A 15,705-nucleotide genomic window follows, 5' to 3' on the forward strand; every position below is an offset into this window, starting at 1 on the left:
TTTCCTCCGAAATGTACCGAATCCGGAAGCAACCCTTCATCGCCATAGCCTATTTTTTTTTTTTTTTTTGAGATGCAGTCACTCTGTTGCCCAGCCTGGAGGGCAGTGGCGCAATCTTGGCTCACTGCAAGCTCCGCCTCCCGGGTTCACACCATTCTCCTGCCTCAGCCTCCCGAGTAGCTGGGACTACAGGTGCCCGCCACCACGCCCAGCTAATTTTTTGTATTTTTAGTAGAGACGGGGTTTCATGTTAGCCAGGATGGTCTCGATCTCCTGACCTCGTGATCCGCCTGCCTTGGCCTCCCAAAGTGCTGGGATTACAGGCATAAGCTATCGCACCCGGCCTGTCATAGCCTACCTTATTCCAAATATCCAAAACCTGGAACTGGGGGCAGCCTGCCACCATGAATATCCTCTCAATGTCAACACATCCACTGCCAACATCAGAGTGAAAATGCCTCATGATTGGTCCATCCTGTACAATAGGTTTGTTTTGTTTCAAATGCCAAGTAGAGATATTTAAGTACAGGGACAGAGCGTGGTGCAATGACCAGGACGGAGGTGCCTAACAATCCCAATAAAATGCTGACATGGGCTCATCTCAAGCAGATATTCTGATCCCCTTGCACAACCACGGCACTGGGGTGCCCAAACCAGAAGAGACATGCACACGAGGCAGGGCGAGTGGTGTTTATTACAGCTGTACAACGGGAGGGCAGCGACACGTGCTTATTTGTATTAATGTTTAACAGACTAAGGGCCAACATTTGCTTACTGGCTAAGTGATTTTCAATAGGATGCACGGAAACAAAAGCCAATTCCTTGAGTGAGAAGCGTCATGGGTAGAATCACAGAGCAAGGTCCCGCCCACCTGCACTGGTGGCCTCCCAGCAGCTCTCACAGACCCTGGACTCAGCACAGCCCAGCTGGGGCCCAGGGACTGGCACAGCTGTTCCGCTCTGCTCCTGGCATGTCACAGGGGAGGCACACACCAGATGAACCAAACCAGCAACAGAGTGGAGAGCCTGCAGGGACGCAGCTGGGGACTAAGCAGATGGGAGATGGGCAGTCCTGGGGCTCGGGAGACAGGGGAGACAGAGAAGGAAGAGGGGTCCCATCAGAGGACTCCCTGCAGTGCTCCATGAATTTCTCCTGAATTCCATCCGTAAGTGCCTTTCAATCCATGCCACTGAGGGCATTTCTGCTCCTTGTGACTAAGTGAACTTCTCTAGCACAGTCAGTGCGTCCCTCTCTCTAACACAGAACTTCTCTTGCAGTCTCCTGAACAACCTTGGGAAGCAGCGTAAATTCAGCAACACACTGATGCTGGCCCAGGCCGTGCGCTGTGAACCTACTCCCATTCCAGTACAAGCATCCCCTCTTTTTACCCCAACTGGGAAATTCAAACAGATGAAGCCTCATCCATTCAAATCACTGATAAAGGATGATCCTCAAACTCTCAGTCTAGAGCCTTCCTGAGAGTGCGCTGTAGGTAGCTACTGGCCACATGTGGTTACTTAAATTGAAATTTAATTTAATTTAATTTGAAATCCAGTTCCTCGGCCACACCATCCATGTGTTGATGTGGCTGCTGACAAGCTCAACAGTCAGGCATGACCAGTGGCTGCCCCGATGGGCATTGCTGCTATGGACCATTTCCACCATCGCAGAAAGTCCTGGAGTGGAGGACCAAGGAGGCCTCTTCTTTATAAAGCCCTCTTTGTATCCCAGTGTCTTTTCCTCTTTTTCCAAATGAGCAGGAAAAAAAAAAAATTCCCAACTGAACTTGACTCTGCTCCACCCATGTGGATGAAGACAGGCTGAGCTTCCCTGCAGAACAGGAATGAAGACACAGAAGTGGAAATAGCACACCTTTGTTTCCCGGAGAACCCCAGGAGCTGTAAAAACACCCGAACTCCCCTCTCCGGTTCTTACGGAATTTTCCCGACTGCTCTTTCCTTCTTTATCCTCTTCCATAATTGCACGCTGCATGATGGGAGGGAGAAGTGAAAGAGAAGGGAAAGAAGCTCGTTTTCCTCATTCCGTACATTGTGTCCACGCAGTGCCAGGAAGGGCTGCAGAGAGGAATGTCTTCGGGGTCCATGTGGGACCCCTCCCTGGGGCAAGGGCCCTTAACTCTGGGCTTCTCTTTTCCTGGGGCTGCCCGTCCAGAAGGACAAGCCCTGCCCCCTCCTCCGGGCTTCAAGAGCACTGCCCATTCCTCCTGCTGCTGCTGCTCAGCCGGGTCCCTCAGCCCCGGCGGGGAGCAAGGCCTTCCTGCACGAACCTCTCAGGCCAAGCATAGCCAGCACCCCTCATGCCCCTCATGGAGCCAGCCGGGCACCACCCCCTTACTCAGCGGCAGAAGGCCCCTTCTGGAAGGGGGTATCTCCGTCTTCCCAGGCTCTGGTTCTAAAGTCTGTCTCCCATCCCAGCCACGACGAGGGGCGATGGTGGGGCCGTGGTGTGCGTATGCAGCGTGGGAACTGACCCTGCCGTGAACATTCCTCCTGCCTGCTGAGTCCTCGATCTGCTCTCAAAGTAACAGCTCCAGGGCGAGAGCAGCAGCCCACGGCCAGTGATGCCAGGCGAGGCCAGTGATGCCAGGCGAGGCTCCCACACTGGCCCACATTTCTAAATTCTGCTGGTGCTTTCTTTTTTTTATTTATTTTTATTTTTCTCTCTTGAAACAGGGTCTCCCCTCTGTCACCCAGGCTGGAGTGCAGCGGTATGACATGGCTCACTGCAGCCTCGACCTCCTAGCTGGAAGGATCCTCCCACCTCAGCTTCCTGAACAGCTGGGACTACAGACACATACCACCATGCCCAGCTAATGTTTTTAATCTTTTTTGTAGAGAGGAGGTGTTCCTATGTTGTCCAGATTGGTCTCAAACTTCTGGCCTCAAGCAATCCTCCTGCCTCAGCCTCCCAAAGTGCTGGGATTACAAGTGAGAGCCACTGTAGGCCTATTTCTTTCTTTATGAAAAAAAGTAAGAGTAAATTGTGATCAAATACTACAATGCTACTGCGGTGTGATTCCTGAACGGTAAAAACCTCGCCATGCTTTGTTTCTCCATCAGATGCCTTGCTCCTCACTACTGCCAAGGAGATTATGCCTAAGACTGATGGTACAAGTCTTTTCTTTAAAAAAACAAACAAACAAAAAAACACAACAACAACAAAAAAAACAGGCAGGGGGTGGGGGATTCAGAGTCCTTTACTGTGAGGTCAAGAATAATTCCTAGCCATGGAAAATAATCTCTAATGATGCTATAAACAGACAGCTCACCAAATCAATCAGAAAACATTCTTAGTATCATTCTCAGTCTGTCAAGAACAGAAAACCTAACTCCTGCAGGCTTTACTGTGAAATGCTTAGAACTCCGTCCTGACTGGAGAACATGGCCCCTTGTGATGGACAGGCAGGCGGCGGCCAAAGCCCAGAACCCAGCATCAGCCAAAGGAGGCGTCAAGCTGAAGTCTCGGGTGAGTTCATTTCAAAGTCAAGGGCAAGGCCACCCTGGCAGCAAATTCTTCTGGCTACTCAAATTAGAATATTGCAGAACTAGCACTAGAGTTGCCAAGCTATAAAACACGAGCAGAGAGAGGAGGCCCTTCCACAGGAATCCAGATTAGCAAAACCCCTTGCTCTCTTCATCAAAACTCAGATAAGTTAGCTGAAAACCTGGGGACAGAACAGCTTCCCCCAGGAAGGAGAATCCACGTGGGGCCATGACCAAGCACTCCAAACACTGCAGCGGGCGCTGCCCCTCTTCCAGCGACACAGCGGGAGCAGCCCAGCCATCCAGTGACTTTTTGTGGACGTGGCCCAGCCCCTCAGCCCTCGAGCCAGGACCCAGTCCAAGAGCGCAGCACCCTCCACTCTCGCTGGGCCTGAGCATGGCACCAGTGTGCTTCACGCAGAGCGTTTCATGGGCGCACCCCTGCAGGAAGAAGCATCGCTGCTCAAGGCAGTCATGTAAGAACTGCTCACTCTTGAGAAGGGCAGGTCATCTTACTCCTCCCCAAAATAGTCTCTCAAGTTAGGCTCTCACCCATAGGAGGGACTTGCTGGGCGTGCGGGGAATGGCATTGTGGTGACAGCCCCAAGCAGGGGGCCACACAGGCTCAGGCCCGGAGCACCTTGGCAGGGAGAGGAAAGGTGTGGGCACTGCCTGGGCACTCTGCATGCTGGGCTGGGCGTCACCCCTGCCACCTCGGGAATCCTCAAATCCCCCCGGGTGGGAGAGGTCATCACCTCCGCGCTGAACAGAAGACCAGCTCAGGGTTCAGGGTGGGCCCCTGGATTCACAGTGGCAGCAGAGCCTGACTCCAGCCTCAGGGCGTGAGGCACCTGGCCCTGGCCTGTTCCCATCCCACACCCGGCTGCTCAGGCCTGGGGACAGGAGGGCACAGGGACAGGCCTAGAGGACAAGGTCCCTGGAATCCCCGACAGCTTGACAATGTGAAATAAGTTTCGCTTCCTTTTTATCTACGCTCCCGGACTGACTTGTCCTCCTCTGATGCCTGGTTCCTCTGCCATCAAGACCCGCCGTCTGGTGTGAGGGGAAACGTCCCTCACCCTTCTGCAGTCGCCACCGAGCACCCGTGGTGTGGCCCACAGGGCATCCTGCGAGAGCGTCACAAGCACCCCATGAAGAAGACACGGCAGCGTGCTTCCTCGGTCTCCCCGCTCCTTTCTCGGGACAGCCTGTGGCTTGTTCTCCCTTAAGAATCCTCTCATCAATGTTACGTTGTCAGCTTTCTCTGTTTTTTTTCTTTCTTTTTTTTTTTAACTCACAATTGAGGAAACCAACAGGTTGAGCTGCTGCCTCAAGTAAAAAATTCAAGTCAGCCCTGATGCTGTCCATGTTTTTTGTAAAACTTGCTCACTTGTAAACAACATCGGGCAGCAACTGCAGGCCTCACCCCTCACTCTTCAAAAGCGACTGCGACAGCTGCATCCCCTGTGCTCAACTGCAGGGCGCGGCGCTCACCTATGCTCTCATGAAGCCCCGTGCCAAGGGCTTCTCCGGGACCCCAGATACCCACCAGACCCTACAGGCCTGCCCCGTGGCCCTGGGAACGCTTGGCACCAAGGTCCCACTTCCTGCCTCAGTCAAGCACCTGCCTCCCAGGCCTCACCAGTCTTCATCTCAGCCCGCCAGGTCCTCTGGAGCCCCCGGAGGGCCCTGTGAGCCACAGCTTATAAAGCAGATAGGACCAGCTCTGCATCAGACCCCTGTGTGCAGGCCCAGCTCCCCCACCCGTAGCAGCTGACCTCAGACCAGCTGCTTAACCTCTCTGAGTCAGCTTTCTTACCTATAAATGAGGATAAAATGTGAATATCCTCATTTCATTTCAGGATATTCACAAAGCCCAGCGCTAGAACGCCTCAAGCAGTGTGAGCTCGGGGAAGAAGTCCACACAGGACACAAAGCCCAGAGCTGGGAAGGCCTCAAGCAGTGTGAGCTCGGGGAAGAAGTCCACACAGGACACAAAGCCCAGTGCTAGAACGCCTCAAGCAGTGTGAGCTCGGGGAAGAAGTCCACACAGGACACAAAGCCCAGAGCTGGGAAGGCCTCAAGCAGTGTGAGCTCGGGGAAGGAGTCCACACAGGACACAAAGCCCAGAGCTGGGAAGGCCTCAAGCAGTGTGAGCTCGGGGAAGAAGTCCACACAGGACACAAAGCCCAGAGCTGGGAAGGCCTCAAGCAGTGTGAGCTCGGGGAAGAAGTCCACACAGGACACAAAGCCCAGAGCTGGGAAGGCCTCAAGCAGTGTGAGCTCGGGGAAGGAGTCCACACAGGAGCGGTACCTGTTGCAATATTTTTATTACATGCTGGGAAGATTAAATGAGATAAGCCGTGTAAACACCAGGCACATAGAAAGCATGAAATGATACCAGGTGGTGGCATAATGTTACTTTCATTATTAATAATTTGAAAAAGCAGATTAACAGCTCAGGCCCTGCTGAACTCAGAGCCCCCATGAGGATAGAGGCTATAACATAACAGACATGAAACGTCCTGAAAGCTCCACGTGCAAAGTGAGTTGCTTATGCCTGCGCAAACTTCTTGTTCTTCAAAAGATATGCTGTTTTTAAAAGGGACTGACTGGCGAAAAAACCTCACACACAAGGCAGTGCCCCTTTGCCAGGTCCTGTAAACACTACCGTGTCCCACCCTCGGCTCCTGGGGTCAGGAGCTCTCAACGAAGCTGTGACCCTTGTGCCCAGCCTGTAGACTCTGGGGGTAACTGCTTGCTTCTGAATCTCCTTAATGGAGCTTAGGAATGACACGCTATGGACGCTGACTGTCCAAGCAGAAACAAGGCCCCCTTGGGGAGCTTTCTAAAGTTAGTAAATACATGTATATATAATATATATACACACACACAGGAGAACGCGAATGACTGGGCACCCAGGGTCTCTGTGGGGAGCCACAAGGCCCAGCAGAGAACACAGTGAGCATCACAGAGTCTAGCCGTCCCCTCCCCACGTCAATAGGACAGTCCCGCGCTTTCTTCCAGCGGGCCTGGGGCATGTCAGGAGGCAGGGCCTGTACTGCAGGCTCTGTGTTCTTAGACAGCCTTTGCAGGGGACAGAGGTGCCCATTGCCACATGGGCACACACAGGAGGCTCACCACGTTTCTTCAAATGCAGATGACAAAGCAGCTTGAGTAACACAAATACGGCCACACTCATCTGAGGATTGCTGCTGTGTTTTCTAACTGCATGGCCATGACCAAGCAGTCGGTTTTCATCCAGGTTGGTAGTCAGGTTTCTGAAAGCGATGGCAGGCGCCTCGGGGCTGACACGGGGAGTCTGCTTGGCACACCTTCACCCTCGTTACATTTTCTGGACAATGGTAGGGAACATTCCTTACTCCGCTGGCCTGTCAGCTTGGCTGAGCCTGGTGCGAGTGGCTCGCTGTGGGTCTGCGGCTCCATTACGGGGGAGTCTGGGTCATCTGTGGGCCCAACAGCGTCCTGCAGGCACAGACGGCCCTGGCTTCTGCCTCTTTCTTTGTGGAAGCCACTCTGTCAGGCCTGGGACGGAGGGGCAAGAGGCTTTCAAATTTTTCCTTATTGTTGTATATTTTTTAAAAAACTATTTATTTTAATGGTGAAATAAGTTCTAAAAGTTTCTAGACTTGTAGGTAAATGAGTAAGAACTGGGTGTGGTTTTTAATCACGTTCACATTATTGGTGACGGTGCGGCTTAGCTTCATTTAGTGACTAAATTCTAGCCATCCCTAGACTGATGGCCACGAAGTGTGTATTTCGAGTTGAAATACATTTATTTAACACACATGCACACACAATTACACGTGCACACAGGAAGCTTTAGCAAGTACTCCTCTGACCCCATTCCCTAAACACGACTGGGAACGAGGCTGCCGCTGCCCACACGGGCCCTGAATCTGACAGCATTCAAGGAGACCACGCAGGAACTGCGACAAAGAGTTGGTAGCCACCGGCATTTCGGATGAATGCAGCACCCTGGGCAAGCACAGTGTCTGCGTCTCCCCCACGCTGAAATGATCCTAGTGTCCTAGACTGCCTGGCTTCACATGAGAAACACTCTACTTAAGTAACTACTTGATCACTCAAGGTCCCAAAGAATGCTGCCCACCTCGGTCAGCCTTGCTTCTAGAAACCGAAGATTCTGGGTTTGGAGGCACCCAAGCTCTTCCCTGGGAAGTCATTTTCCTGAATAGATCTGACTTCCACTTATTTTCCTATCATGTCCCATCTTTTCATACATTTAGAAGGCAAAAAAAGTTCATCCTTCTAGTGATTCCAGGAGCTCCCTGGCCCATCCACAGGTGGGTGAGCTCCCACCCAGGTCCAGCAAGTCAGTGACTACAACAGAGGACACAGCCTTCCAGTGGACACGAGGACCTCAGAGGCCACCTGGCCAGGCCCCTTCCACGGATGTGTCCCTGCCCAGGTGCCAGCAAGGACTGATTAATACCTGACCCAGGGCCAAGCTATCCTGTGTCCCATACTCGGCCCGTAGAACCATCAAATCATCCGGGCCCCAACACACTCGTTTCGTACCTTTCCCGGTCATGATGCAAAACGTAAGCTGGAAAGGGTGCTCTTCACCTAAACAAGGTCAAACACAGGCACTACATCAGGTGCCCCACGTGCCCCCATGTGCCCCCTATATGCCCCCCACACTGCCCAGGTGATGGCAGAACCCAGGTCCTCGGGCGCAGAGCATCCAGGGCCCAGGGCCCACAGGGTTTTACATGGTGAAAAGGGGTAGGGGGTGAATGCTAAGGGGCGAAGGCAGGACCCCACCCCAGCCAATAACCGGGAGACCCTGGCCTGGTTTCCCACACACCCCCGAGGAGCCAGACAGGATCGAGAGAACCTTCTGGAAGGAGCTGCAGGGATGCACGGGGGCGTTCAGGAGTGTCCAAGGAGGGCCTGAGCCTCCTGTGTGCACCTCCCCAAGGGCGCCTGCACCCTGGGCCCAGGGTAACCCAGAAGCAGCAGGAGCCGCAGGACCACAGGGGCCACCGGCAGGGTGGGTGACACCATCCTTCCCACTCTCGCCCTCCGGCCTTCATTCAGCACTCTGGTGAGCCCGGAGGCCCGAGTCGTCCGGATGGCCCATCTCAGGCCACACCCTCCAGCTCTGTGCCTGCCTTCCATCCTGGGTGCCCACGAGGGGTCTGGAAACCCTGACAGGGAGGGAGAAGAGAGCCCTGGGCACAAAGCCCAGGGCCTGGGGCAGGCTCCGTGCCCCAATGGTCATCCTCAGATGAGTAGGGGCTGTGCTCAGGACCCTCGGGGGACCATGGGCTACTTTCAGCAACAAGAGGGTGTTCTGTTTAGAAGCAGAGAGCCGAGGAGCCGGAGGCCCCGACACAAGAGTGGCTCCCCGTGATGCCCAGAGGCGGCCACTGGGCCCCAGGAGAGAGGGGCTTGAAGGATGGGTACCCCAAGCTGTCAAAAGACCAAGTGGCTACAAAAGGGAACCCCCCTCCCACCACCAATCAGGGACCTGCCAGAGATACGAGGGCCCAGTGGTCACTAAGGCCCATCTCTGCAGCTCCGTCCTCTCACCTAGATAAAGTGAGTGTCTCTGCTTCCTGGACCTCGCAGACTCACCAGGGACCCTAAACTTGGTTTTCCAAACAGCCAAACGACAACTCCTGCTCAAGAAAATGCGTGCAAGAGAAGCCCTCCTCACTCAGACGACGTTCTCATGACCGCACTTGGTCTAAGCAAACACTGCTGGGATGATTTTCTTCAAGTTCTCTTTTAGAACAAGCAAAATGGAATGAGGATGTCGGAGTGTTTCGTGCTTTCTTTCCAGAGGGGTTCCCAGCCTGAAACGCCACCCCACAGCCACTGTGGATTTGGGGACTGTCACACACGTCTCCACGCACCCCGAGCCACATCACGTTTTGCTGCTATCTCAGAATTCCTGATCTCCACCTGAAAACGGAACACAAGGCCCGGCAGCAACAGCCAGCAGTGTCCCCATCCCCCTCAAAGTGAGCGGCCACACAGCAATGAGTGGCCACACAGCAACGAGCTGCGAGGAGCCAAGGATGGCCCATCCCACCCCCAACGGTGAGAGCTGGGCCCATCACACGCCCTCTCTGGGCCTTGTCACTCGCCCTTCCTACACCCCATCACTCACCCTCCCTGGGCCCCAGCTTCCTCATCTATGAGATGGGGGTGGTCAGCGTGCAGGAAGCCCTCCTTGACGATGAGCTATCAGCTTAGGGACAAGAGAGCTAGAGACCCGGGGGGAGTCCACTGCCTTGGGGACACGAGGGAGCCAGGGTCACTTTCTTCCTCATCAAGCTAGCCCCCTGGTGACACGGGACAAGAGGATAACCTGCTTGGCACTCAGCAACAGGCTTTCCTAATAAGAATTCCACACTTCCATGAGGCTGTAATCAACTTGGGAGTGAGGAGTTCCTTAGCTTCCTGTTTCCAGAGAGTCTTCTTAGCAAAGTGAGGAATCTGCAGATCTTTCTGAAAGATCAGCTACCAAAGGAAAATAACAATAATGAAGATATCGTTGGTGGAATACATAACCTCCATCCACAGCCAGATACTGCTTCCGGAACCACACTTCGTATCTAGGTGAGCTCGTTTTTTTGTATTTCAAAAGCACAAAGATCTATGTTCATGGTGTAGTCCAGGCAGAGTGTGGTTAACAGGCCTCCGGGTGTCCCCCCTTCCAGCCCAGTGCAGGGGTTCAGCCGCTGCAGAAACTCCGAATCTGCTAATGTAAAGTGCCAAGACTGCTGTCCGCCAGCGCCCTCACTCCCCCAGGGCCTGTACCTGTAGCAGGGGGCTCACGTTCCGAGTCCTCATTGCTCCCAGACCCAAGGGCAAGGCTGTCACAGGCAAAAGATGGGTTCCCCTTCCTCTACACCCAAGCCCTCGGAAGCACGCTGCAGGCCCCTGGAGGTGGCACAATGCTCCCAGCTCCCCCAGAGGCTGAATTCAAACATTCTAAACGGATTCTTGATAACAAGCCGCCAGCTCACTGGAAGACACTGAGCAGTTACATAACAGCACAGAAAATCCCTTACAAGTTTCTTAAAAAAGAGTTAATCGTACTAACTTGGTACTTTACCTTCAGCCCAGACTTTCGCTTAATCCCAGAAACTGCTCCAAAGGCGTTTTTCTGAGGGCGTTCGGCGCCGTAACTCAGGAGAAACCCAAGTCCTGCTCTCCCGGCGGCCTCGCTGGGGAAGAATTCAGCCGCTCCACCCTGACATCTGGTTTCTATTTCATATCCATGTTGTCACATTACATAACAAGCAGATGATACGAGAGATCACCACAGTGTTTCGGCTCGAGAGTCACAAAGAACGTCCAGAACACTGTTTATATTGGGGGCCATGAACGTTCACCAAACCAGACTTAGTGCAGAGGCTGCACCCTTCCAGGCTGAAACCCAGCACCTACAGCAAATGCCCAAGGAAGCAAGAAGCGGGACCCCGCCTTCTCAGCCACCTCTCACTAACACTCAGCTCCACTCCTGCTTCCTTCCTCTCACTCCACATCCGAGTTAGAGGGAAATACGATTTATCTCCGGCCTGCATTTACTTCTGCACCTGGCGGGAGGCTTTGGCCTTACAGGCGTGCAGGAGCTCCTGCCAGCGAGGGCCAGCGAGGGGCCCAGGGAGAAGACGGAGGTCAAGTCATAGGGCCTCCACCGCAGGCAGAGCTCCGCCAGCAAGCATCCTGGGAGCTGGGGGGCCTCAAGGGAGGCAATCCCCCCACACACCATCCCCTTCCCCTTCGCTCATCTGGGGCAGCTGTGAGGACTGGTGTTGATAAAACATTCCAACCACACACTCAGACCATGGATGTGGCCGTGCCAGCACGGAGGCCAGGAGCCCCTAGCAGAAGGGTGTTCTGGAAGCTGCCCCCTCCCATGCTGCTGCCTGGTCCCATGGGGCATGAAGGGAGGGTGGCCAGGGTGGCCCGAGCCAGCATCAGGCACAAGGCCCAAGGAGTTTCTCCAGAGCAGCCTGTCCTCTTCGGTCCAGAAAAAGTCAGATTCCACAGCAGGGTTAGCCGTCCAGTTAGGGAACCCACTAAGGGGCTCTGTGCGTAGAGGTGCTCAGAATCAAACCACTAAACCCCAGGACCCCCTGCTGGGGGAATGGTCCGTGGCAGTCATTCAGCCTTGGAGTGAACCGTTCTGCCCAAGTGCAAGTGAGAACACAATACTTCTTATTATATACAGAACTGCCAAAGCCAACGTGATTAGTAGAAAAACTGACATGTCAGTGACTTGGGGGTCTGGTTTGCCCCAGACGTGGGTGGAAACCCCAGGCATCCCTCAAGCCTGGTCCAGAGCTCCGCAGACAGCAGATACACAAACTCTGAGCGACAGCATTGGTGTTTAGCAGATTCTGGATTTTGCTCCCCCCGAACCAAGTATAGAGAATGTTTTACAGAGTAGGTTCAACAGAAAATGGTCACAGTGTGTCTGTGAGACAGTGTGATGTTCCCAGGGGAATGGCTGGGGCCGAGGGAAGGCCCCTCCCATGAGCCCTGCCTCCATGAGACTGCGTAGGGCAGGACTGCCAGGCAGAAAGAACACAGCACAGGCACAAGGGCAGCTCCAGGCTGGCAGGGCTAAATGGCTTCAGGAGCTCCCCCCTCTGCCACCCAGGGAGTAAAGGCAATGATGCAAATATGATAAGCAAACAGAGGTCCCAAAACACAGAAAGGGCCAGGACCCTGATGCCAACCAAGCAGACCCAAAACTGGGTCTGGGAGCACAGGGCAGGGTCGCTGAGTGCAGAGGGGCCTCACTCAATGTCCAACACTTCCCTCCAAAACAGACATGCTGGTGAGAGGCTTCAACCCTTCCACTGGCCTGACACCTGGATCTCTGCTGCCCTGTGCCAGGTTAGCCACGTCCAACACCACCACGGCCACCGGCCATTTAAGAAAATGAACCCTGACGTTAACCTGCTTGAGCCCTAATACTAAGCAAGAGCAGCGCCACGATTCCAAAACTGCAAAGAGCGCCTTTTAAACATTCGGCTGAGATCTGCGCGGTCACAGTCTGACAGGCAGGTCTTCTTGGCTACCTGTGGTTTCATTCCAGCATTAACAGGCACCTAAAAGGCCTGTGAGCTTTTGTGGGGTCAAGCAGCATCAGCTCCACTTTACAACCTCGCAGAGTGAGGTGTCAGCTCTGCAGCTCCAGGGCAGAGCCTTGCAGCCTTAGGGCCAGGGGGATGGACTGGCCCCTTCCGAGCTCTCAGCAGCCTGAACTCCGCGTGTCCCCTGCTGTGTCACTGGCACGCTGGTCTTGTATGGCACTGAGATGTGTGGCACAAGCAGGCACCAAGCCCAGAGACACCCGACGCTCACCGTTAGACCGGGTAGCATTTGTCAAGCGCCGAGCAAACAGTGGATGAAGTGTCCTCAGCCGGCGTCAGCTGTTCTGATCCGCAGAACACATAACTCCTGGCACTCCTTTCCGAGCATCCGGGAAATGTAGAATCCAAGTGTTACACCATCCAGTTGAAGATGACAGATTTATGATATAAAACAGCACCCGCGACTGAGGACTTTGTAGGAATGGAGGCCGCTGTCATTATTTCATGGGTGAGGGGGAGAGGGACACTGTGACCCATGACAGGAAAGGACAGCTCAGCCCCTCCAAAACCACACACACGGGACTCCGTTTCTCACAGAACTTCAAGTTTCTGTTCTAAGCAAACATTACAACACATTTTAAACTACATTCTGACACGAAGCTCCCGTGCTTTTTAGTGGCAGGTGTTACAATGATCATGGAACAGTGATGGGGCGGTGCTTCCTCACGGTGACATGGCAGGGAGAAGTCTGGACCGGAGCCAGCAGGGTCCTTGACCTAAGGGGCCTTGGGCAGCCCATGGGGCAGCTCTGAGCAATCTCCTGTGAAAGGAAGAGCTCGGAACGGGTTCCTCTAAAGGTTCCTCCCAGAGCAGGGGTTCTGTGGTTCCCTGGGGCCCTAGACTAACATGAGGAAGGGGAAACAGAGAAGAATGCCCACTAAAAGCCTTACCCAAAAATTGAAAGCCAAGAAAAATCACACCAGATCATCTCAGTTTAGACTTGAGGAACCTCGGCGCTGACATCACTGTCACCATCACAAAACACTGGACACCAAGGTGCCACCTACCACACTACAACCTGGAAGGAGGGGCGGGCGGGGGCACCCCTGGGCAGGGCAGGACACCAGGCCGGCCAGCCACCCACGCTACAGAGGAAATGCAGCCCCTCCCAACTAAGAGACCCCCGGTACCATCACCACAGCCTTGGTGCCAGGGCTCCTAGCACCTGACAGGGAAGATGAGAAGGACACCGGCTGCCGCCAAGAGGCCTGCTGCCCACCCCCAACTGCACGGTGGTGGCGCAGGAGCCCACACGCAGGGCACGCACGCACGTAGTTCCACATTAGGCCCTTTCTTCCTCAATTGTTGGAAAGAAGGCCAAAGCCAGATGATGGTGAAATTCATGAGGAAAATGTCCCCGACTGTCCTCCATTCTAAAGCAAACGCTAAGAATGGGCTGCTGGGCTTCAGGAGAAGCCAAGTCACCTTTCCTCTACGCGTCCAGCGAAACGAAAACATCCACACTTGTCTTCATAAAAACGGAACACTGCATCCGGAACAAGGTCTGTGGCGTTCTGCCAGCGTGTCCCATGGATATGAAGTTGGTCTTCCTATGGGCCCTCCAAGGCACACCCCTCGACTGCACCGCAGCACTGAGGGCAGAATGTGGTGGTGGCCCAGCTGCCATGGTGCCGGCAGACTAGCCTGGTACACGGAGAGGGGAGCCTGCTGACTGAGGGCAGGCCACGTTCCCCCAGTGTCTTCATCTGCAGAGGGAGACCCGGAGCCTCTGAAGACCGCTCCGGCTCTGCACTGTGGGGGCGGCCGGCCAGCAGGCAGGCAATGCTCTCAGGCCCCACGCTCCTCTCACTGGCTGCCGACGGGAGGCAGACAAGGTGCCCGGGGCAGCCTGCAGAGCAAGGAGTCAAGGTGGCCAGCCTGGGGCAGGGTGTTCCCCCAGCCGGGGAGCTTCACTCAGGCTTGGGCTCTGTCCCGTGCCTCCCCGGGGGCGTTCCGAGGTGGCGGAGGAGGAAGCTGCGGCCCGTTATCCACCGCCCAGTCTCTCCCTCTCACCAGCACACAGATGTTCTCAGCGGCAGAGCCTGGCTTCTGCCTGAATTCATTTCATATTTTTAAATATGCTCTTAATGGAAAGCAACAAAAGTACTTGACAAAATGCGCTGATGTAAATGTCCCTGCAGCAGCCAGGGACTAATTTTCGAAGGGGCTTTGAGGAGAAACCCAAGGGACACTCACTTGCTGGAAACGGTCTCCTCCCCAAAGAGTGTGAGGATCTGGATTAGAACCAAGTATCCCCAGGCTGCCCCGGAGCCCGCTCCTCCAATCGGGGGCCGGCCATCCCACCGAGCACTGATACCGCAGGCTGGACTCTTCCTAACCCCACGAGAGGTGATGACCAGAATCATCCCAGTTTTCCGTGGCACTTCGCAAACACAGCTGGTCAGGCCCTCAGCACCTCCGGACCCCCCGATCTCCCAGACTCTCTGCTGGAAGTTAAGGACACAGAGAAAGTTTCTTATGAAAATAAGCGCCTCAAAAGAAAGCCAACGTACAGCACTGGTGACAGAAAGGAAGATTCAGAAAAGCCTTCACGCCTGGCAATATGGCACACGCACTTTTAGAGACGTCTAATTATACTCAGGGCTGAGTTGGCTGAAGAGTGAGGAATATACTCCAAAGACAGGAATTCAAGGCAGGGCGAATAGAACACGAAAGCCAGCCTGGAGCCCAGGGCCTGTCCTGGGGCAGCCACCTGCACTGCCTCTTACCACTGCACCGTCCCTGTGAGTGTGCGTGGGGAGGGGCTGTAGTTCCCTTGGCAGGGGAAGCCAGAAGACAGGCCTGCAAGGGACACATCCGGGCCTGGGCTTGATGCTGGCTAGAAGGGGTCAAATCGAGAGAGGACTCCCCTCAGAACTCATAATCCCAGACCCCTCGCAATGGTTTGGGGAGAATTCAGACAACCCATGAGGCCTGATGAGCATCCCTGGCACCTGCAAACACAGGCATGTCCCAGGTGGCACCTCCCAGCACCAGGCAGAAACCTTCTCTAGAGGAACACGGTATGAACCTCAAAA

General features: G+C 54.5%; 1 protein-coding gene across 15 annotated transcripts in view; it reads right to left on the reverse strand.

Annotated features, from left to right (window-relative positions):
• HDAC4 (histone deacetylase 4) overlaps positions 1-15,705 on the reverse strand; it is a 352,613-nt gene that overhangs the window by 249,757 nt on the left and 87,151 nt on the right. Inside the window, exon 1 of one of the 15 annotated variants that reach the window (XM_055380658.2) lies at positions 10,615-12,754. The exons of 13 other annotated variants lie outside the window; for them this stretch is intronic. The gene's annotated coding sequence lies outside the window, so the exon portion shown is untranslated. Of the gene's footprint in view, positions 1-10,316; positions 10,389-10,614; positions 12,755-15,705 lie in introns of those variants that run through there. One more of the 15 variants, XM_055380661.2, reaches the window with a different exon arrangement.

Source organism: Gorilla gorilla, chromosome 11 (genome assembly GCF_029281585.2).
Source record: "Gorilla gorilla gorilla isolate KB3781 chromosome 11, NHGRI_mGorGor1-v2.1_pri, whole genome shotgun sequence".
NCBI classification, from domain to species: Eukaryota; Metazoa; Chordata; class Mammalia; order Primates; family Hominidae; genus Gorilla; species Gorilla gorilla.